At 34.5% G+C, this 24,816-nt stretch overlaps 7 long non-coding RNA genes across 7 annotated transcripts; all 7 read left to right on the top strand.

Annotated features, from left to right (window-relative positions):
• Positions 1-130: 130 nt before the first annotated feature.
• On the top strand, positions 131-2,031 carry LOC139936192 (uncharacterized). Its single transcript, XR_011785912.1, has 3 exons — positions 131-262; positions 1,096-1,187; positions 1,583-2,031. It is a non-coding gene; the product is annotated as an uncharacterized lncRNA (long non-coding RNA).
• A 908-nt stretch (positions 2,032-2,939) lies between these two features.
• Positions 2,940-4,840, top strand: LOC139936620 (uncharacterized). Its single transcript, XR_011785986.1, has 3 exons — positions 2,940-3,071; positions 3,905-3,996; positions 4,392-4,840. It is a non-coding gene; the product is annotated as an uncharacterized lncRNA (long non-coding RNA).
• An 871-nt stretch (positions 4,841-5,711) lies between these two features.
• LOC139936619 (uncharacterized) lies at positions 5,712-7,646 on the top strand. Its single transcript, XR_011785985.1, has 3 exons — positions 5,712-5,877; positions 6,711-6,802; positions 7,198-7,646. It is a non-coding gene; the product is annotated as an uncharacterized lncRNA (long non-coding RNA).
• Positions 7,647-8,554: 908 nt separating this feature from the next.
• On the top strand, positions 8,555-10,455 carry LOC139936230 (uncharacterized). Its single transcript, XR_011785920.1, has 3 exons — positions 8,555-8,686; positions 9,520-9,611; positions 10,007-10,455. It is a non-coding gene; the product is annotated as an uncharacterized lncRNA (long non-coding RNA).
• A 908-nt stretch (positions 10,456-11,363) lies between these two features.
• Positions 11,364-18,871, top strand: LOC139936323 (uncharacterized). Its single transcript, XR_011785941.1, has 7 exons — positions 11,364-11,497; positions 12,331-12,422; positions 12,818-14,303; positions 15,137-15,228; positions 15,624-17,109; positions 17,943-18,034; positions 18,430-18,871. It is a non-coding gene; the product is annotated as an uncharacterized lncRNA (long non-coding RNA).
• An 875-nt stretch (positions 18,872-19,746) lies between these two features.
• Positions 19,747-21,686, top strand: LOC139936324 (uncharacterized). The gene is made up of 3 exons (XR_011785942.1): positions 19,747-19,917; positions 20,751-20,842; positions 21,238-21,686. It is a non-coding gene; the product is annotated as an uncharacterized lncRNA (long non-coding RNA).
• Positions 21,687-22,561: 875 nt separating this feature from the next.
• LOC139936267 (uncharacterized) lies at positions 22,562-24,485 on the top strand. The gene is made up of 3 exons (XR_011785929.1): positions 22,562-22,723; positions 23,549-23,640; positions 24,036-24,485. It is a non-coding gene; the product is annotated as an uncharacterized lncRNA (long non-coding RNA).
• The last annotated feature ends 331 nt before the right edge of the window (positions 24,486-24,816 follow it).

Below are 24,816 nucleotides of genomic sequence, written 5' to 3'. Positions count from 1 at the left end.
GAGGTATGGGGTAGATGTTTTTTTAACGGTCCCCTTGTATACCTCCCTCTACGGTCGTACTAGTTTCAAACCACTACCCCCCCCCCCCCCCACCCTCGATGACGTCACATTCATAAAGACAAAACTTTATCCGGGCCGCCATTTAATTCCTCGGTTAAGGCGGCTAAAACTTGAAAATTAAGCTCTTTTTGACAGCTTTCAGAACTGACAGTTTGCTCATAATTGCCTTATGGAAACAGGACAATGTGCTTTTGATATTAGGGTAAGTTACGATATGAAGAAATGTAACAGTTGTTTTTCTTTTGCCTAATTAGTAAAATAGGATGGTCATGATGATGATTGCCAATTAGTGAGTCACACACCATGCATATGCACACTGCGCAAACAAATGGCAGGCTTATTTTGTGCTGCATCTTTTTCGTGAAAAAGAGCAGGTAGATATTTGAATTGCAAGCTCATATCAATTTGAAGCCCCTACTGAACTGGGCAAAGTTTCACAAAGCTATTAAATTAAGCACAAAATACTGATTGACAAATTCCTTTGTTATTTTTAACCTACTATTTTAATTACTTTTTAATTTAACTTAGAAGTTAAGTAACCTTAGATAAGCTTTGTTATTTTTTATACTTTCCTTTATTTATAAAATAAAAACCAAGGCCCAACCTGAGCTGAGTGGGGCTCACACACAGTCACAGCCACACACATAACAATGATTTTAAACTATCATCAACCATGTCAACAGCTCTCCATTGCATTGATTGTTACCTAGTAAGTTTTTATGCTAACAATTATTTTGAGTAATTGGCATTAGTCATTATAGTGTCAACTGGCTTTGAATAGAGTGATTTTTTTTTATAATTTTACTTTACATTTGAAAATGTTTAAACCACAATCTCATTGACCTAACTTGTCCTATAATATTAAAATTGTATAATATTGTCAATCTTTAGTAATACAAATTAAAATTCCAGACGCCTGTCCATAATCACTCAGTCTCTTTTTGTCACTTTCCTTTCAATATCCACATGCTTTCCCTGTTTTGCATTTATATTACTAAAGAAATAGTTTTTTTTTCAATTTACACTAATTTACAGATACTGTTCAGACAGTGAGGACATCTCTGGACTTTACATGGGAAACTAGTGACAAGGAGCCAAGATTCATTAAAAGTTCAAGACCAGCAAAGGTAATATTGATGTTTCAAGTTATAAAAATTGTTAAAACCTTCGGACAGTGTGAAAATGTTGTAAACTTTAATACACGATTACTTTGTTCAGTAGGATTATTTTTCAATGAGTCAAACTACAGGAGAAAGGGGCTGAAATTCAATTCACAAAGGCTACTTTAGAAAACAATAAATTATGAAAAGGGGACATAGAAAAGGGTAACCTACTAAGGTTGTGTTTTCAAGCTCAATAACCAATTCTCAAGAAAAATACAAATTAAAAGTACTTCTATTAATCAAGAGTTTAAGGGGGTATCCATTTATTTGTTGATCATAAATTAACCTTTCACTCATTTTTTTGTTAATCGGAAATTAACCTCTCAATCAATTTTTTTGTTTATTTTCTCACTCTGCAGGCAATGTTTCGTAAACAAGGGACAAGAACTCATCAGTAGGATTTGAAGCATTGCATGGTTGGAGTAATAACCAGGTGATGTTTGGGGTAGCACCATTTGTAAATCTCTTTTGAGTGATGTTGGTTCTCAACCAGTGGATGAAAACAGACAATTTCCTCAGAACACTATTCACAAGAGATTTTCACCTTGCACACACATCACCTGAAGAACCCATCAGAAGAAACATCAGCCATCAATGCTAATGATGTTGGAATTGTATTACACGATACTAAACTGCTTAAAAAAGTGCTAGAAAAATACAAGTGAGAATTAAAGCTTAACAGTTTTTTGACAATTAGTTATAATATAGAGAATACTTGTGACGTTCAACAACAACTTCTTGGTGTTATGTTAACATTGACAGTTTAACCAAATTTATTTGGACTCGTTCATTGACAAATCAGAGAAAACCCACATGAATCACACAAGGCTACTTGTCAGGAATTTTATCTTTGCAACTTTCTAAAATTTGTATTGAACATTGGTGTGTTTGTTTATAAGAAAAAATGTAAACCACTGAAGCAATTTGTAAATAAAACATTGTTTATTCATTGGAAATATTCAACAATGTTTGATCCCTTTGTTTGTTTTTTTCGACTCCATTGATTTTGAGGCAGACTCATAGTTTTCCCCTGGCAAAAAGCCCAGTTACAGTGAACGCTCTGTTTTTCATGAAAGTTTTGCCACCAAAAAGTTTCCAACAAAAGAATTTTCTTAAAATAATTGAAAAAACACCCTATCAAGTCGGGTCTGGTCGTGGAAATGTAAGCATGTAAAATTGTTCAATAGGTATTGATTTTTGGGTAGTTAATAATATTGGTTATTCATTATTAACTCACTAAGGTTTCTTATCATCAATTGAGAAGGGAAAACACAAGGTTCCTGGCTACTATTCTCTTCTATAGACAAGCATTCAAATGAACATTCCACAGCAGTTTATAAGGTTGTTAAAACGTGATTCAATTAGGATCAAGATAAAAATGACCTTTCTTAGGCTCATATTGGACAGAAGTGTTAACGTCTAGTTTATTTAACGGTCCCAATGATTAGCGCCCTCTTACAGTTCGATAAACCAGGTACTCCATGACGTCATCATCACACAACCTCTCTTTGTGGGCGGCCACCCCGCATCTTCGATCGTGCCCAAGATTTTCGCTTCCCGCTCGACCCCATGCTTTGCTGCTGCAGGAGGTATGGGGTAGATGTTTTTTTAACGGTCCCCTTGTATACCTCCCTCTACGGTCGTACTAGTTTCAAACCACTACCCCCCCCCCCCCCCACCCTCGATGACGTCACATTCATAAAGACAAAACTTTATCCGGGCCGCCATTTAATTCCTCGGTTAAGGCGGCTAAAACTTGAAAATTAAGCTCTTTTTGACAGCTTTCAGAACTGACAGTTTGCTCATAATTGCCTTATGGAAACAGGACAATGTGCTTTTGATATTAGGGTAAGTTACGATATGAAGAAATGTAACAGTTGTTTTTCTTTTGCCTAATTAGTAAAATAGGATGGTCATGATGATGATTGCCAATTAGTGAGTCACACACCATGCATATGCACACTGCGCAAACAAATGGCAGGCTTATTTTGTGCTGCATCTTTTTCGTGAAAAAGAGCAGGTAGATATTTGAATTGCAAGCTCATATCAATTTGAAGCCCCTACTGAACTGGGCAAAGTTTCACAAAGCTATTAAATTAAGCACAAAATACTGATTGACAAATTCCTTTGTTATTTTTAACCTACTATTTTAATTACTTTTTAATTTAACTTAGAAGTTAAGTAACCTTAGATAAGCTTTGTTATTTTTTATACTTTCCTTTATTTATAAAATAAAAACCAAGGCCCAACCTGAGCTGAGTGGGGCTCACACACAGTCACAGCCACACACATAACAATGATTTTAAACTATCATCAACCATGTCAACAGCTCTCCATTGCATTGATTGTTACCTAGTAAGTTTTTATGCTAACAATTATTTTGAGTAATTGGCATTAGTCATTATAGTGTCAACTGGCTTTGAATAGAGTGATTTTTTTTTATAATTTTACTTTACATTTGAAAATGTTTAAACCACAATCTCATTGACCTAACTTGTCCTATAATATTAAAATTGTATAATATTGTCAATCTTTAGTAATACAAATTAAAATTCCAGACGCCTGTCCATAATCACTCAGTCTCTTTTTGTCACTTTCCTTTCAATATCCACATGCTTTCCCTGTTTTGCATTTATATTACTAAAGAAATAGTTTTTTTTTCAATTTACACTAATTTACAGATACTGTTCAGACAGTGAGGACATCTCTGGACTTTACATGGGAAACTAGTGACAAGGAGCCAAGATTCATTAAAAGTTCAAGACCAGCAAAGGTAATATTGATGTTTCAAGTTATAAAAATTGTTAAAACCTTCGGACAGTGTGAAAATGTTGTAAACTTTAATACACGATTACTTTGTTCAGTAGGATTATTTTTCAATGAGTCAAACTACAGGAGAAAGGGGCTGAAATTCAATTCACAAAGGCTACTTTAGAAAACAATAAATTATGAAAAGGGGACATAGAAAAGGGTAACCTACTAAGGTTGTGTTTTGAAGCTCAATAACCAATTCTCAAGAAAAATACAAATTAAAAGTACTTCTATTAATCAAGAGTTTAAGGGGGTATCCATTTATTTGTTGATCATAAATTAACCTTTCACTCATTTTTTTGTTAATCGGAAATTAACCTCTCAATCAATTTTTTTGTTTATTTTCTCACTCTGCAGGCAATGTTTCGTAAACAAGGGACAAGAACTCATCAGTAGGATTTGAAGCATTGCATGGTTGGAGTAATAACCAGGTGATGTTTGGGGTAGCACCATTTGTAAATCTCTTTTGAGTGATGTTGGTTCTCAACCAGTGGATGAAAACAGACAATTTCCTCAGAACACTATTCACAAGAGATTTTCACCTTGCACACACATCACCTGAAGAACCCATCAGAAGAAACATCAGCCATCAATGCTAATGATGTTGGAATTGTATTACACGATACTAAACTGCTTAAAAAAGTGCTAGAAAAATACAAGTGAGAATTAAAGCTTAACAGTTTTTTGACAATTAGTTATAATATAGAGAATACTTGTGACGTTCAACAACAACTTCTTGGTGTTATGTTAACATTGACAGTTTAACCAAATTTATTTGGACTCGTTCATTGACAAATCAGAGAAAACCCACATGAATCACACAAGGCTACTTGTCAGGAATTTTATCTTTGCAACTTTCTAAAATTTGTATTGAACATTGGTGTGTTTGTTTATAAGAAAAAATGTAAACCACTGAAGCAATTTGTAAATAAAACATTGTTTATTCATTGGAAATATTCAACAATGTTTGATCCCTTTGTTTGTTTTTTTCGACTCCATTGATTTTGAGGCAGACTCATAGTTTTCCCCTGGCAAAAAGCCCAGTTACAGTGAACGCTCTGTTTTTCATGAAAGTTTTGCCACCAAAAAGTTTCCAACAAAAGAATTTTCTTAAAATAATTGAAAAAACACCCTATCAAGTCGGGGTCTGGTCGTGGAAATGTAAGCATGTAAAATTGTTCAATAGGTATTGATTTTTGGGTAGTTAATAATATTGGTTATTCATTATTAACTCACTAAGGTTTCTTATCATCAATTGAGAAGGGAAAACACAAGGTTCCTGGCTACTATTCTCTTCTATAGACAAGCATTCAAATGAACATTCCACAGCAGTTTATAAGGTTGTTAAAACGTGATTCAATTAGGATCAAGATAAAAATGACCTTTCTTAGGCTCATATTGGACAGAAGTGTTAACGTCTAGTTTATTTAACGGTCCCAATGATTAGCGCCCTCTTACAGTTCGATAAACCAGGTACTCCATGACGTCATCATCACACAACCTCTCTTTGTGGGCGGCCACCCCGCATCTTCGATCGTGCCCAAGATTTTCGCTTCCCGCTCGACCCCATGCTTTGCTGCTGCAGGAGGTATGGGGTAGATGTTTTTTTAACGGTCCCCTTGTATACCTCCCTCTACGGTCGTACTAGTTTCAAACCACTACCCCCCCCCACCCTCGATGACGTCACATTCATAAAGACAAAACTTTATCCGGCGGCCGCCATTTAATTCCTCGGTTAAGGCGGCTAAAACTTGAAAATTAAGCTCTTTTTGACAGCTTTCAGAACTGACAGTTTGCTCATAATTGCCTTATGGAAACAGGACAATGTGCTTTTGATATTAGGGTAAGTTACGATATGAAGAAATGTAACAGTTGTTTTTCTTTTGCCTAATTAGTAAAATAGGATGGTCATGATGATGATTGCCAATTAGTGAGTCACACACCATGCATATGCACACTGCGCAAACAAATGGCAGGCTTATTTTGTGCTGCATCTTTTTCGTGAAAAAGAGCAGGTAGATATTTGAATTGCAAGCTCATATCAATTTGAAGCCCCTACTGAACTGGGCAAAGTTTCACAAAGCTATTAAATTAAGCACAAAATACTGATTGACAAATTCCTTTGTTATTTTTAACCTACTATTTTAATAACTTTTTAATTTAACTTAGAAGTTAAGTAACCTTAGATAAGCTTTGTTATTTTTTATACTTTCCTTTATTTATAAAATAAAAACCAAGGCCCAACCTGAGCTGAGTGGGGCTCACACACAGTCACAGCCACACACATAACAATGATTTTAAACTATCATCAACCATGTCAACAGCTCTCCATTGCATTGATTGTTACCTAGTAAGTTTTTATGCTAACAATTATTTTGAGTAATTGGCATTAGTCATTATAGTGTCAACTGGCTTTGAATAGAGTGATTTTTTTTTATAATTTTACTTTACATTTGAAAATGTTTAAACCACAATCTCATTGACCTAACTTGTCCTATAATATTAAAATTGTATAATATTGTCAATCTTTAGTAATACAAATTAAAATTCCAGACGCCTGTCCATAATCACTCAGTCTCTTTTTGTCACTTTCCTTTCAATATCCACATGCTTTCCCTGTTTTGCATTTATATTACTAAAGAAATAGTTTTTTTTTCAATTTACACTAATTTACAGATACTGTTCAGACAGTGAGGACATCTCTGGACTTTACATGGGAAACTAGTGACAAGGAGCCAAGATTCATTAAAAGTTCAAGACCAGCAAAGGTAATATTGATGTTTCAAGTTATAAAAATTGTTAAAACCTTCGGACAGTGTGAAAATGTTGTAAACTTTAATACACGATTACTTTGTTCAGTAGGATTATTTTTCAATGAGTCAAACTACAGGAGAAAGGGGCTGAAATTCAATTCACAAAGGCTACTTTAGAAAACAATAAATTATGAAAAGGGGACATAGAAAAGGGTAACCTACTAAGGTTGTGTTTTCAAGCTCAATAACCAATTCTCAAGAAAAATACAAATTAAAAGTACTTCTATTAATCAAGAGTTTAAGGGGGTATCCATTTATTTGTTGATCATAAATTAACCTTTCACTCATTTTTTTGTTAATCGGAAATTAACCTCTCAATCAATTTTTTTGTTTATTTTCTCACTCTGCAGGCAATGTTTCGTAAACAAGGGACAAGAACTCATCAGTAGGATTTGAAGCATTGCATGGTTGGAGTAATAACCAGGTGATGTTTGGGGTAGCACCATTTGTAAATCTCTTTTGAGTGATGTTGGTTCTCAACCAGTGGATGAAAACAGACAATTTCCTCAGAACACTATTCACAAGAGATTTTCACCTTGCACACACATCACCTGAAGAACCCATCAGAAGAAACATCAGCCATCAATGCTAATGATGTTGGAATTGTATTACACGATACTAAACTGCTTAAAAAAGTGCTAGAAAAATACAAGTGAGAATTAAAGCTTAACAGTTTTTTGACAATTAGTTATAATATAGAGAATACTTGTGACGTTCAACAACAACTTCTTGGTGTTATGTTAACATTGACAGTTTAACCAAATTTATTTGGACTCGTTCATTGACAAATCAGAGAAAACCCACATGAATCACACAAGGCTACTTGTCAGGAATTTTATCTTTGCAACTTTCTAAAATTTGTATTGAACATTGGTGTGTTTGTTTATAAGAAAAAATGTAAACCACTGAAGCAATTTGTAAATAAAACATTGTTTATTCATTGGAAATATTCAACAATGTTTGATCCCTTTGTTTGTTTTTTTCGACTCCATTGATTTTGAGGCAGACTCATAGTTTTCCCCTGGCAAAAAGCCCAGTTACAGTGAACGCTCTGTTTTTCATGAAAGTTTTGCCACCAAAAAGTTTCCAACAAAAGAATTTTCTTAAAATAATTGAAAAAACACCCTATCAAGTCGGGTCTGGTCGTGGAAATGTAAGCATGTAAAATTGTTCAATAGGTATTGATTTTTGGGTAGTTAATAATATTGGTTATTCATTATTAACTCACTAAGGTTTCTTATCATCAATTGAGAAGGGAAAACACAAGGTTCCTGGCTACTATTCTCTTCTATAGACAAGCATTCAAATGAACATTCCACAGCAGTTTATAAGGTTGTTAAAACGTGATTCAATTAGGATCAAGATAAAAATGACCTTTCTTAGGCTCATATTGGACAGAAGTGTTAACGTCTAGTTTATTTAACGGTCCCAATGATTAGCGCCCTCTTACAGTTCGATAAACCAGGTACTCCATGACGTCATCATCACACAACCTCTCTTTGTGGGCGGCCACCCCGCATCTTCGATCGTGCCCAAGATTTTCGCTTCCCGCTCGACCCCATGCTTTGCTGCTGCAGGAGGTATGGGGTAGATGTTTTTTTAACGGTCCCCTTGTATACCTCCCTCTACGGTCGTACTAGTTTCAAACCACTACCCCCCCCCCCCCCCACCCTCGATGACGTCACATTCATAAAGACAAAACTTTATCCGGGCCGCCATTTAATTCCTCGGTTAAGGCGGCTAAAACTTGAAAATTAAGCTCTTTTTGACAGCTTTCAGAACTGACAGTTTGCTCATAATTGCCTTATGGAAACAGGACAATGTGCTTTTGATATTAGGGTAAGTTACGATATGAAGAAATGTAACAGTTGTTTTTCTTTTGCCTAATTAGTAAAATAGGATGGTCATGATGATGATTGCCAATTAGTGAGTCACACACCATGCATATGCACACTGCGCAAACAAATGGCAGGCTTATTTTGTGCTGCATCTTTTTCGTGAAAAAGAGCAGGTAGATATTTGAATTGCAAGCTCATATCAATTTGAAGCCCCTACTGAACTGGGCAAAGTTTCACAAAGCTATTAAATTAAGCACAAAATACTGATTGACAAATTCCTTTGTTATTTTTAACCTACTATTTTAATTACTTTTTAATTTAACTTAGAAGTTAAGTAACCTTAGATAAGCTTTGTTATTTTTTATACTTTCCTTTATTTATAAAATAAAAACCAAGGCCCAACCTGAGCTGAGTGGGGCTCACACACAGTCACAGCCACACACATAACAATGATTTTAAACTATCATCAACCATGTCAACAGCTCTCCATTGCATTGATTGTTACCTAGTAAGTTTTTATGCTAACAATTATTTTGAGTAATTGGCATTAGTCATTATAGTGTCAACTGGCTTTGAATAGAGTGATTTTTTTTTATAATTTTACTTTACATTTGAAAATGTTTAAACCACAATCTCATTGACCTAACTTGTCCTATAATATTAAAATTGTATAATATTGTCAATCTTTAGTAATACAAATTAAAATTCCAGACGCCTGTCCATAATCACTCAGTCTCTTTTTGTCACTTTCCTTTCAATATCCACATGCTTTCCCTGTTTTGCATTTATATTACTAAAGAAATAGTTTTTTTTTCAATTTACACTAATTTACAGATACTGTTCAGACAGTGAGGACATCTCTGGACTTTACATGGGAAACTAGTGACAAGGAGCCAAGATTCATTAAAAGTTCAAGACCAGCAAAGGTAATATTGATGTTTCAAGTTATAAAAATTGTTAAAACCTTCGGACAGTGTGAAAATGTTGTAAACTTTAATACACGATTACTTTGTTCAGTAGGATTATTTTTCAATGAGTCAAACTACAGGAGAAAGGGGCTGAAATTCAATTCACAAAGGCTACTTTAGAAAACAATAAATTATGAAAAGGGGACATAGAAAAGGGTAACCTACTAAGGTTGTGTTTTCAAGCTCAATAACCAATTCTCAAGAAAAATACAAATTAAAAGTACTTCTATTAATCAAGAGTTTAAGGGGGTATCCATTTATTTGTTGATCATAAATTAACCTTTCACTCATTTTTTTGTTAATCGGAAATTAACCTCTCAATCAATTTTTTTGTTTATTTTCTCACTCTGCAGGCAATGTTTCGTAAACAAGGGACAAGAACTCATCAGTAGGATTTGAAGCATTGCATGGTTGGAGTAATAACCAGGTGATGTTTGGGGTAGCACCATTTGTAAATCTCTTTTGAGTGATGTTGGTTCTCAACCAGTGGATGAAAACAGACAATTTCCTCAGAACACTATTCACAAGAGATTTTCACCTTGCACACACATCACCTGAAGAACCCATCAGAAGAAACATCAGCCATCAATGCTAATGATGTTGGAATTGTATTACACGATACTAAACTGCTTAAAAAAGTGCTAGAAAAATACAAGTGAGAATTAAAGCTTAACAGTTTTTTGACAGTTAGTTATAATATAGAGAATACTTGTGACGTTCAACAACAACTTCTTGGTGTTATGTTAACATTGACAGTTTAACCAAATTTATTTGGACTCGTTCATTGACAAATCAGAGAAAACCCACATGAATCACACAAGGCTACTTGTCAGGAATTTTATCTTTGCAACTTTCTAAAATTTGTATTGAACATTGGTGTGTTTGTTTATAAGAAAAAATGTAAACCACTGAAGCAATTTGTAAATAAAACATTGTTTATTCATTGGAAATATTCAACAATGTTTGATCCCTTTGTTTGTTTTTTTCGACTCCATTGATTTTGAGGCAGACTCATAGTTTTCCCCTGGCAAAAAGCCCAGTTACAGTGAACGCTCTGTTTTTCATGAAAGTTTTGCCACCAAAAAGTTTCCAACAAAAGAATTTTCTTAAAATAATTGAAAAAACACCCTATCAAGTCGGGTCTGGTCGTGGAAATGTAAGCATGTAAAATTGTTCAATAGGTATTGATTTTTGGGTAGTTAATAATATTGGTTATTCATTATTAACTCACTAAGGTTTCTTATCATCAATTGAGAAGGGAAAACACAAGGTTCCTGGCTACTATTCTCTTCTATAGACAAGCATTCAAATGAACATTCCACAGCAGTTTATAAGGTTGTTAAAACGTGATTCAATTAGGATCAAGATAAAAATGACCTTTCTTAGGCTCATATTGGACAGAAGTGTTAACGTCTAGTTTATTTAACGGTCCCAATGATTAGCGCCCTCTTACAGTTCGATAAACCAGGTACTCCATGACGTCATCATCACACAACCTCTCTTTGTGGGCGGCCACCCCGCATCTTCGATCGTGCCCAAGATTTTCGCTTCCCGCTCGACCCCATGCTTTGCTGCTGCAGGAGGTATGGGGTAGATGTTTTTTTAACGGTCCCCTTGTATACCTCCCTCTACGGTCGTACTAGTTTCAAACCACTACCCCCCCTCCCCCCCACCCTCGATGACGTCACATTCATAAAGACAAAACTTTATCCGGCGGCCGCCATTTAATTCCTCGGTTAAGGCGGCTAAAACTTAAAAATTAAGCTCTTTTTGACAGCTTTCAGAACTGACAGTTTGCTCATATATGCCTTATGGAAACAGGACAATGTGCTTTTGATATTAGGGTAAGTTACGATATGAAGAAATGTAACAGTTGTTTTTCTTTTGCCTAATTAGTAAAATAGGATGGTCATGATGATGATTGCCAATTAGTGAGTCACACACCATGCATATGCACACTGCGCAAACAAATGGCAGGCTTATTTTGTGCTGCATCTTTTTCGTGAAAAAGAGCAGGTAGATATTTGAATTGCAAGCTCATATCAATTTGAAGCCCCTACTGAACTGGGCAAAGTTTCACAAAGCTATTAAATTAAGCACAAAATACTGATTGACAAATTCCTTTGTTATTTTTAACCTACTATTTTAATTACTTTTTAATTTAACTTAGAAGTTAAGTAACCTTAGATAAGCTTTGTTATTTTTTATACTTTCCTTTATTTATAAAATAAAAACCAAGGCCCAACCTGAGCTGAGTGGGGCTCACACACAGTCACAGCCACACACATAACAATGATTTTAAACTATCAACAACCATGTCAACAGCTCTCCATTGCATTGATTGTTACCTAGTAAGTTTTTATGCTAACAATTATTTTGAGTAATTGGCATTAGTCATTATAGTGTCAACTGGCTTTGAATAGAGTGATTTTTTTTTATAATTTTACTTTACATTTGAAAATGTTTAAACCACAATCTCATTGACCTAACTTGTCCTATAATATTAAAATTGTATAATATTGTCAATCTTTAGTAATACAAATTAAAATTCCAGACGCCTGTCCATAATCACTCAGTCTCTTTTTGTCACTTTCCTTTCAATATCCACATGCTTTCCCTGTTTTGCATTTATATTACTAAAGAAATAGTTTTTTTTTCAATTTACACTAATTTACAGATACTGTTCAGACAGTGAGGACATCTCTGGACTTTACATGGGAAACTAGTGACAAGGAGCCAAGATTCATTAAAAGTTCAAGACCAGCAAAGGTAATATTGATGTTTCAAGTTATAAAAATTGTTAAAACCTTCGGACAGTGTGAAAATGTTGTAAACTTTAATACACGATTACTTTGTTCAGTAGGATTATTTTTCAATGAGTCAAACTACAGGAGAAAGGGGCTGAAATTCAATTCACAAAGGCTACTTTAGAAAACAATAAATTATGAAAAGGGGACATAGAAAAGGGTAACCTACTAAGGTTGTGTTTTGAAGCTCAATAACCAATTCTCAAGAAAAATACAAATTAAAAGTACTTCTATTAATCAAGAGTTTAAGGGGGTATCCATTTATTTGTTGATCATAAATTAACCTTTCACTCATTTTTTTGTTAATCGGAAATTAACCTCTCAATCAATTTTTTTGTTTATTTTCTCACTCTGCAGGCAATGTTTCGTAAACAAGGGACAAGAACTCATCAGTAGGATTTGAAGCATTGCATGGTTGGAGTAATAACCAGGTGATGTTTGGGGTAGCACCATTTGTAAATCTCTTTTGAGTGATGTTGGTTCTCAACCAGTGGATGAAAACAGACAATTTCCTCAGAACACTATTCACAAGAGATTTTCACCTTGCACACACATCACCTGAAGAACCCATCAGAAGAAACATCAGCCATCAATGCTAATGATGTTGGAATTGTATTACACGATACTAAACTGCTTAAAAAAGTGCTAGAAAAATACAAGTGAGAATTAAAGCTTAACAGTTTTTTGACAATTAGTTATAATATAGAGAATACTTGTGACGTTCAACAACAACTTCTTGGTGTTATGTTAACATTGACAGTTTAACCAAATTTATTTGGACTCGTTCATTGACAAATCAGAGAAAACCCACATGAATCACACAAGGCTACTTGTCAGGAATTTTATCTTTGCAACTTTCTAAAATTTGTATTGAACATTGGTGTGTTTGTTTATAAGAAAAAATGTAAACCACTGAAGCAATTTGTAAATAAAACATTGTTTATTCATTGGAAATATTCAACAATGTTTGATCCCTTTGTTTGTTTTTTTCGACTCCATTGATTTTGAGGCAGACTCATAGTTTTCCCCTGGCAAAAAGCCCAGTTACAGTGAACGCTCTGTTTTTCATGAAAGTTTTGCCACCAAAAAGTTTCCAACAAAAGAATTTTCTTAAAATAATTGAAAAAACACCCTATCAAGTCGGGTCTGGTCGTGGAAATGTAAGCATGTAAAATTGTTCAATAGGTATTGATTTTTGGGTAGTTAATAATATTGGTTATTCATTATTAACTCACTAAGGTTTCTTATCATCAATTGAGAAGGGAAAACACAAGGTTCCTGGCTACTATTCTCTTCTATAGACAAGCATTCAAATGAACATTCCACAGCAGTTTATAAGGTTGTTAAAACGTGATTCAATTAGGATCAAGATAAAAATGACCTTTCTTAGGCTCATATTGGACAGAAGTGTTAACGTCTAGTTTATTTAACGGTCCCAATGATTAGCGCCCTCTTACAGTTCGATAAACCAGGTACTCCATGACGTCATCATCACACAACCTCTCTTTGTGGGCGGCCACCCCGCATCTTCGATCGTGCCCAAGATTTTCGCTTCCCGCTCGACCCCATGCTTTGCTGCTGCAGGAGGTATGGGGTAGATGTTTTTTTAACGGTCCCCTTGTATACCTCCCTCTACGGTCGTACTAGTTTCAAACCACTACCCCCCCCCCACCCTCGATGACGTCACATTCATAAAGACAAAACTTTATCCGGCGGCCGCCATTTAATTCCTCGGTTAAGGCGGCTAAAACTTGAAAATTAAGCTCTTTTTGACAGCTTTCAGAACTGACAGTTTGCTCATAATTGCCTTATGGAAACAGGACAATGTGCTTTTGATATTAGGGTAAGTTACGATATGAAGAAATGTAACAGTTGTTTTTCTTTTGCCTAATTAGTAAAATAGGATGGTCATGATGATGATTGCCAATTAGTGAGTCACACACCATGCATATGCACACTGCGCAAACAAATGGCAGGCTTATTTTGTGCTGCATCTTTTTCGTGAAAAAGAGCAGGTAGATATTTGAATTGCAAGCTCATATCAATTTGAAGCCCCTACTGAACTGGGCAAAGTTTCACAAAGCTATTAAATTAAGCACAAAATACTGATTGACAAATTCCTTTGTTATTTTTAACCTACTATTTTAATTACTTTTTAATTTAACTTAGAAGTTAAGTAACCTTAGATAAGCTTTGTTATTTTTTATACTTTCCTTTATTTATAAAATAAAAACCAAGGCCCAACCTGAGCTGAGTGGGGCTCACACACAGTCACAGCCACACACATAACAATGATTTTAAACTATCATCAACCATGTCAACAGCTCTCCATTGCATTGATTGTTACCTAGTAAGTTTTTATGCTAACAATTATTTTGAGTAATTGGCATTAGTCATTATAGTGTCAACTGGCTTTGAATAGAGTGATTTTTTTTTATAATTTTACTTTACATTTGAAAATGTTTAAACCACAATCTCATTGACCTAACTTGTCCTATAATATTAAAATTGTATAATATTGTCAATCTTTAGTAATACAAATTAAAATTCCAGACGCCTGTCCATAATCACTCAGTCTCTTTTTGTCACTTTCCTTTCAATATCCACATGCTTTCCCTGTTTTGCATTTATATTACTAAAGAAATAGTTTTTTTTTCAATTTACACTAATTTACAGATACTGTTCAGACAGTGAGGACATCTCTGGACTTTACATGGGAAACTAGTGACAAGGAGCCAAGATTCATTAAAAGTTCAAGACCAGCAAAGGTAATATTGATGTTTCAAGTTATAAAAATTGTTAAAACCTTCGGACAGTGTGAAAATGTTGTAAACTTTAATACACGATTACTTTGTTCAGTAGGATTATTTTTCAATGAGTCAAACTACAGGAGAAAGGGGCTGAAATTCAATTCACAAAGGCTACTTTAGAAAACAATAAATTATGAAAAGGGGACATAGAAAAGGGTAACCTACTAAGGTTGTGTTTTCAAGCTCAATAACCAATTCTCAAGAAAAATACAAATTAAAAGTACTTCTATTAATCAAGAGTTTAAGGGGGTATCCATTTATTTGTTGATCATAAATTAACCTTTCACTCATTTTTTTGTTAATCGGAAATTAACCTCTCAATCAATTTTTTTGTTTATTTTCTCACTCTGCAGGCAATGTTTCGTAAACAAGGGACAAGAACTCATCAGTAGGATTTGAAGCATTGCATGGTTGGAGTAATAACCAGGTGATGTTTGGGGTAGCACCATTTGTAAATCTCTTTTGAGTGATGTTGGTTCTCAACCAGTGGATGAAAACAGACAATTTCCTCAGAACACTATTCACAAGAGATTTTCACCTTGCACACACATCACCTGAAGAACCCATCAGAAGAAACATCAGCCATCAATGCTAATGATGTTGGAATTGTATTACACGATACTAAACTGCTTAAAAAAGTGCTAGAAAAATACAAGTGAGAATTAAAGCTTAACAGTTTTTTGACAATTAGTTATAATATAGAGAATACTTGTGACGTTCAACAACAACTTCTTGGTGTTATGTTAACATTGACAGTTTAACCAAATTTATTTGGACTCGTTCATTGACAAATCAGAGAAAACCCACATGAATCACACAAGGCTACTTGTCAGGAATTTTATCTTTGCAACTTTCTAAAATTTGTATTGAACATTGGTGTGTTTGTTTATAAGAAAAAATGTAAACCACTGAAGCAATTTGTAAATAAAACATTGTTTATTCATTGGAAATATTCAACAATGTTTGATCCCTTTGTTTGTTTTTTTCGACTCCATTGATTTTGAGGCAGACTCATAGTTTTCCCCTGGCAAAAAGCCCAGTTACAGTGAACGCTCTGTTTTTCATGAAAGTTTTGCCACCAAAAAGTTTCCAACAAAAGAATTTTCTTAAAATAATTGAAAAAACACCCTATCAAGTCGGGTCTGGTCGTGGAAATGTAAGCATGTAAAATTGTTCAATAGGTATTGATTTTTGGGTAGTTAATAATATTGGTTATTCATTATTAACTCACTAAGGTTTCTTATCATCAATTGAGAAGGGAAAACACAAGGTTCCTGGCTACTATTCTCTTCTATAGACAAGCATTCAAATGAACATTCCACAGCAGTTTATAAGGTTGTTAAAACGTGATTCAATTAGGATCAAGATAAAAATGACCTTTCTTAGGCTCATATTGGACAGAAGTGTTAACGTCTAGTTTATTTAACGGTCCCAATGATTAGCGCCCTCTTACAGTTCGATAAACCAGGTACTCCATGACGTCATCATCACACAACCTCTCTTTGTGGGCGGCCACCCCGCATCTTCGATCGTGCCCAAGATTTTCGCTTCCCGCTCGACCCCATGCTTTGCTGCTGCAGGAGGTATGGGGTAGATGTTTTTTTAACGGTCCCCTTGTATACCTCCCTCTACGGTCGTACTAGTTTCAAACCACTACCCCCCCCCCACCCTCGATGACGTCACATTCATAAAGACAAAACTTTATCCGGCGGCCGCCATTTAATTCCTCGGTTAAGGCGGCTAAAACTTGAAAATTAAGCTCTTTTTGACAGCTTTCAGAACTGACAGTTTGCTCATAATTGCCTTATGGAAACAGGACAATGTGCTTTTGATATTAGGGTAAGTTACGATATGAAGAAATGTAACAGTTGTTTTTCTTTTGCCTAATTAGTAAAATAGGATGGTCATGATGATGATTGCCAATTAGTGAGTCACACACCATGCATATGCACACTGCGCAAACAAATGGCAGGCTTATTTTGTGCTGCATCTTTTTCGTGAAAAAGAGCAGGTAGATATTTGAATTGCAAGCTCATATCAATTTGAAGCCCCTACTGAACTGGGCAAAGTTTCACAAAGCTATTAAATTAAGCACAAAATACTGATTGACAAATTCCTTTGTTATTTTTAACCTACTATTTTAATTACTTTTTAATTTAACTTAGAAGTTAAGTAACCTTAGATAAGCTTTGTTATTTTTTATACTTTCCTTTATTTATAAAATAAAAACCAAGGCCCAACCTGAGCTGAGTGGGGCTCACACACAGTCACAGCCACACACATAACAATGATTTTAAACTATCATCAACCATGTCAACAGCTCTCCATTGCATTGATTGTTACCTAGTAAGTTTTTATGCTAACAATTATTTTGAGTAATTGGCATTAGTCATTATAGTGTCAACTGGCTTTGAATAGAGTGATTTTTTTTTATAATTTTACTTTACATTTGAAAATGTTTAAACCACAATCTCATTGACCTAACTTGTCCTATAATATTAAAATTGTATAATATTGTCAATCTTTAGTAATACAAATTAAAATTCCAGACGCCTGTCCATAATCACTCAGTCTCTTTTTGTCACTTTCCTTTCAATATCCACATGCTTTCCCTGTTTTGCATTTATATTACTAAAGAAATAGTTTTTTTTTCAATTTACACTAATTTACAGATACTGTTCAGACAGTGAGGACATCTCTGGACTTTACATGGGAAACTAGTGACAAGGAGCCAAGATTCATTAAAAGTTCAAGACCAGCAAAGGTAATATTGATGTTTCAAGTTATAAAAATTGTTAAAACCTTCGGACAGTGTGAAAATGTTGTAAACTTTAATACACGATTACTTTGTTCAGTAGGATTATTTTTCAATGAGTCAAACTACAGGAGAAAGGGGCTGAAATTCAATTCACAAAGGCTACTTTAGAAAACAATAAATTATGAAAAGGGGACATAGAAAAGGGTAACCTACTAAGGTTGTGTTTTCAAGCTCAATAGCCAATTCTCAAGAAAAATACAAATTAAAAGTACTTCTATTAATCAAGAGTTTAAGGGGGTATCCATTTATTTGTTGATCATAAATTAACCTTTCACTCATTTTTTTGTTAATCGGAAATTAACCTCTCAATCAATTTTTTTGTTTATTTTCTCACTCTGCAGGCAATGTTTCGTAAACAAGGGACAAGAACTCATCAGTAGGATTTGAAGCATTGCATGGTTGGAGTAATAACCAGGTGATGTTTGGGGTAGCACCATTTGTAAATCTCTTTTGAGTGTTCTCAACCAGTGGATGAAAACAGACAATTTCCTCAGAACACTATTCACAAGAGATTTTCACCTTGCACACACATCACCTGAAGAACCCATCAGAAGAAACATCAGCCATCAATGCTAATGATGTTGGAATTGTATTACACGATACTAAACTGCTTAAAAAAGTGCTAGAAAAATACAAGTGAGAATTAAAGCTTAACAGTTTTTTGACAATTAGTTATAATATAGAGAATACTTGTGACGTTCAACAACAACTTCTTGGTGTTATGTTAACATTGACAGTTTAACCAAATTTATTTGGACTCGTTCATTGACAAATCAGAGAAAACCCACATGAATCACACAAGGCTACTTGTCAGGAATTTTATCTTTGCAACTTTCTAAAATTTGTATTGAACATTGGTGTGTTTGTTTATAAGAAAAAATGTAAACCACTGAAGCAATTTGTAAATAAAACATTGTTTATTCATTGGAAATATTCAACAATGTTTGATCCCTTTGTTTGTTTTTTTCGACTCCATTGATTTTGAGGCAGACTCATAGTTTTCCCCTGGCAAAAAGCCCAGTTACAGTGAACGCTCTGTTTTTCATGAAAGTTTTGCCACCAAAAAGTTTCCAACAAAAGAATTTTCTTAAAATAATTGAAAAAACACCCTATCAAGTCGGGTCTGGTCGTGGAAATGTAAGCATGTAAAATTGTTCAATAGGTATTGATTTTTGGGTAGTTAATAATATTGGTTATTCATTATTAACTCACTAAGGTTTCTTATCATCAATTGAGAAGGGAAAACACAAGGTTCCTGGCTACTATTCTCTTCTATAGACAAGCATTCAAATGAACATTCCACAGCAGTTTATAAGGTTGTTAAAACGTGATTCAATTAGGATCAAGATAAAAATGACCTTTCTTAGGCTCATATTGGACAGAAGTGTTAACGTCTAGTTTATTTAACGGTCCCAATGATTAGCGCCCTCTTACAGTTCGATAAACCAGGTACTCCATGACGTCATCATCACACAACCTCTCTTTGTGGGCGGCCACCCCGCATCTTCGATCGTGCCCAAGATTTTCGCTTCCCGCTCGACCCCATGCTTTGCTGCTGCAGGAGGTATGGGGTAGATGTTTTTTTAACGGTCCCCTTGTATACCTCCCTCTACGGTCGTACTAGTTTCAAACCACTACCCCCCCCCCCCCCCCCCCACCCTCGATGACGTCACATTCATAAAGACAAAACTTTATCCGGCGGCCGCCATTTAATTCCTCGGTTAAGGCGGCTAAAACTTGAAAATTAAGCTCTTTTTGACAGCTTTCAGAACTGACAGTTTGCTCATAATTGCCTTATGGAAACAGGACAATGTGCTTTTGATATTAGGGTAAGTTACGATATGAAGAAATGTAACAGTTGTTTTTCTTTTGCCTAATTAGTAAAATAGGATGGTCATGATGATGATTGCCAATTAGTGAGTCACACACCATGCATATGCACACTGCGCAAACAAATGGCAGGCTTATTTTGTGCTGCATCTTTTTCGTGAAAAAGAGCAGGTAGATATTTGAATTGCAAGCTCATATCAATTTGAAGCCCCTACTGAACTGGGCAAAGTTTCACAAAGCTATTAAATTAAGCACAAAATACTGATTGACAAATTCCTTTGTTATTTTTAACCTACTATTTTAACTACTTTTTAATTTAACTTAGAAGTTAAGTAACCTTAGATAAGCTTTGTTATTTTTTATACTTTCCTTTATTTATAAAATAAAAACCAAGGCCCAACCTGAGCTGAGTGGGGCTCACACACAGTCACAGCCACACACATAACAATGATTTTAAACTATCATCAACCATGTCAACAGCTCTCCATTGCATTGATTGTTACCTAGTAAGTTTTTATGCTAACAATTATTTTGAGTAATTGGCATTAGTCATTATAGTGTCAACTGGCTTTGAATAGAGTGATTTTTTTTTATAATTTTACTTTACATTTGAAAATGTTTAAACCACAATCTCATTGACCTAACTTGTCCTATAATATTAAAATTGTATAATATTGTCAATCTTTAGTAATACAAATTAAAATTCCAGACGCCTGTCCATAATCACTCAGTCTCTTTTTGTCACTTTCCTTTCAATATCCACATGCTTTCCCTGTTTTGCATTTATATTACTAAAGAAATAGTTTTTTTTTCAATTTACACTAATTTACAGATACTGTTCAGACAGTGAGGACATCTCTGGACTTTACATGGGAAACTAGTAACAAGGAGCCAAGATTCATTAAAAGTTCAAGACCAGCAAAGGTAATATTGATGTTTCAAGTTATAAAAATTGTTAAAACCTTCGGACAGTGTGAAAATGTTGTAAACTTTAATACACGATTACTTTGTTCAGTAGGATTATTTTTCAATGAGTCAAACTACAGGAGAAAGGGGCTGAAATTCAATTCACAAAGGCTACTTTAGAAAACAATAAATTATGAAAAGGGGACATAGAAAAGGGTAACCTACTAAGGTTGTGTTTTCAAGCTCAATAACCAATTCTCAAGAAAAATACAAATTAAAAGTACTTCTATTAATCAAGAGTTTAAGGGGGTATCCATTTATTTGTTGATCATAAATTAACCTTTCACTCATTTTTTTGTTAATCGGAAATTAACCTCTCAATCAATTTTTTTGTTTATTTTCTCACTCTGCAGGCAATGTTTCGTAAACAAGGGACAAGAACTCATCAGTAGGATTTGAAGCATTGCATGGTTGGAGTAATAACCAGGTGATGTTTGGGGTAGCACCATTTGTAAATCTCTTTTGAGTGATGTTGGTTCTCAACCAGTGGATGAAAACAGACAATTTCCTCAGAACACTATTCACAAGAGATTTTCACCTTGCACACACATCACCTGAAGAACCCATCAGAAGAAACATCAGCCATCAATGCTAATGATGTTGGAATTGTATTACACGATACTAAACTGCTTAAAAAAGTGCTAGAAAAATACAAGTGAGAATTAAAGCTTAACAGTTTTTTGACAATTAGTTATAATATAGAGAATACTTGTGACGTTCAACAACAACTTCTTGGTGTTATGTTAACATTGACAGTTTAACCAAATTTATTTGGACTCGTTCATTGACAAATCAGAGAAAACCCACATGAATCACACAAGGCTACTTGTCAGGAATTTTATCTTTGCAACTTTCTAAAATTTGTATTGAACATTGGTGTGTTTGTTTATAAGAAAAAATGTAAACCACTGAAGCAATTTGTAAATAAAACATTGTTTATTCATTGGAAATATTCAACAATGTTTGATCCCTTTGTTTGTTTTTTTCGACTCCATTGATTTTGAGGCAGACTCATAGTTTTCCCCTGGCAAAAAGCCCAGTTACAGTGAACGCTCTGTTTTTCATGAAAGTTTTGCCACCAAAAAGTTTCCAACAAAAGAATTTTCTTAAAATAATTGAAAAAACACCCTATCAAGTCGGGTCTGGTCGTGGAAATGTAAGCATGTAAAATTGTTCAATAGGTATTGATTTTTGGGTAGTTAATAATATTGGTTATTCATTATTAACTCACTAAGGTTTCTTATCATCAATTGAGAAGGGAAAACACAAGGTTCCTGGCTACTATTCTCTTCTATAGACAAGCATTCAAATGAACATTCCACAGCAGTTTATAAGGTTGTTAAAACGTGATTCAATTAGGATCAAGATAAAAATGACCTTTCTTAGGCTCATATTGGACAGAAGCGTTAACGTCTAGTTTATTTAACGGTCCCAATGAATAGCGCCCTCTTACAGTTCGATAAACCAGGCACTCCATGACGTCATCATCACACAACCTCTCTTTGTGGGCGGTCACCCCGCATCTTCGATCGTGCCCAAGATTTTCGCTTCCCGCTCGACCCCATGCTTTGCTGCTGCAGGAGGTATGGGGTAGATGTTTTTTTAACGGTCCCCTTGAATACCTCCCTCTACGGTCGTACTAGTTTCAAACCACTACCCCCCCCCCCCCCTCGATGACGTCACATTCATAAAGACAAAACTTTATCCGGCGGCCGCCATTTAATTCCTCGGTTAAGGCGGCTAAAACTTGAAAATTAAGCTCTTTTTGACAGCTTTCAGAACTGACAGTTTGCTCATAATTGCCTTATGGAAACAGGACAATGTGCTTTTGATATTAGGGTAAGTTACGATATGAAGAAATGTTACAGTTGTTTTTCTTTTGCCTAATTAGTAAAATAGGATGGTCATGATGATGATTGCCAATTAGTGAGTCACACACCATGCATATGCACACTGCGCAAACAAATGGCAGGCTTATTTTGTGCTGCATCTTTTTCGTGAAAAAGGGCAGGTAGATATTTGAATTGCAAGCTCATATCAATTTGTAGCCCCTACTGAACTGGGCCAAGTTTCACAAAGCTATTAAATTAAGCACAAAATACTGATTGACAAATTCCTTTGTTAACCTACTATTTTAATTACTTTTTAATTTAACTTAGAAGTTAAGTAACCTTAGATAAGCTTTCTTATTTTTTATACTTTCCTTTATTTATAAAATAAAACCAAGCCCCAAGCTGAGCTGAGTGGGGCTCACACACAGTCACAGCCACACACATAACAATGATTTTAAACTATCATCAACCATGTCGAAAGCTCTCCATTGCATTGATTGTTACCTAGTAAGTTTTTATGCTAACAATTATTTTGAGTAATTGGCATTAGTCATTATAGTGTCAACTGGCTTTGAATAGAGTGATTTTTTTTATAATTTTACTTTACATTTGAAAATGTTTAAACCACAATCTCATTGACCTAACTTGTCCTATAATATTAAAATTGTATAATATTGTCAATCTTTAGTAATACAAATTAAAATTCCAGACGCCTGTCCATAATCACTCAGTCTCTTTTTGTCACTTTCCTTTCAATATCCACATGCTTTCCCTGTTTTGCATTTATATTACTAAAGAAATAGTTTTTTTTTCAATTTACACTAATTTACAGATACTGTTCAGACAGTGAGGACATCTCTGGACTTTACATGGGAAACTAGTGACAAGGAGCCAAGATTCATTAAAAGTTCAAGACCAGCAAAGGTAATATTGATGTTTCAAGTTATAAAAATTGTTAAAACCTTCGGACAGTGTGAAAATGTTGTAAACTTTAATACACGATTACTTTGTTCAGTAGGATTATTTTTCAATGAGTCAAACTACAGGAGAAAGGGGCTGAAATTCAATTCACAAAGGCTACTTTAGAAAACAATAAATTATGAAAAGGGGACATAGAAAAGGGTAACCTACTAAGGTTGTGTTTTCAAGCTCAATAACCAATTCTCAAGAAAAATACAAATTAAAAGTACTTCTATTAATCAAGAGTTTAAGGGGGTATCCATTTATTTGTTGATCATAAATTAACCTTTCACTCATTTTTTTGTTAATCGGAAATTAACCTCTCAATCAATTTTTTTGTTTATTTTCTCACTCTGCAGGCAATGTTTCGTAAACAAGGGACAAGAACTCATCAGTAGGATTTGAAGCATTGCATGGTTGGAGTAATAACCAGGTGATGTTTGGGGTAGCACCATTTGTAAATCTCTTTTGAGTGATGTTGGTTCTCAACCAGTGGATGAAAACAGACAATTTCCTCAGAACACTATTCACAAGAGATTTTCACCTTGCACACACATCACCTGAAGAACCCATCAGAAGAAACATCAGCCATCAATGCTAATGATGTTGGAATTGTATTACACGATACTAAACTGCTTAAAAAAAGTGCTAGAAAAATACAAGTGAGAATTAAAGCTTAACAGTTTTTTGACAATTAGTTATAATATAGAGAATACTTGTGACGTTCAACAACAACTTCTTGGTGTTATGTTAACATTGACAGTTTAACCAAATTTATTTGGACTCGTTCATTGACAAATCAGAGAAAACCCACATGAATCACACAAGGCTACTTGTCAGGAATTTTATCTTTGCAACTTTCTAAAATTTGTATTGAACATTGGTGTATTTGTTTATAAGAAAAAATGTAAACCACTGAAGCAATTTGTAAATAAAACATTGTTTATTCATTGGAAATATTCAACAATGTTTGATCCCTTTGTTTGTTTTTTCGACTCCATTGATTTTGAGGCAGACTCATAATTTTCCCCTGGCAAAAAGCCCAGTTACAGTGAACGCTCTGTTTTTCATGAATGTTTTGCCACCAAAAAGTTTCCAACAAAAGAATTTTCTTAAAATAATTGAAAAAACACCCTATCA

Source organism: Asterias amurensis, chromosome 4, assembly GCF_032118995.1.
Source record: "Asterias amurensis chromosome 4, ASM3211899v1".
Lineage (NCBI taxonomy): Eukaryota > Metazoa > Echinodermata > Asteroidea > Forcipulatida > Asteriidae > Asterias > Asterias amurensis.
This window is presented reverse-complemented; position numbering and strand designations above follow the sequence as displayed.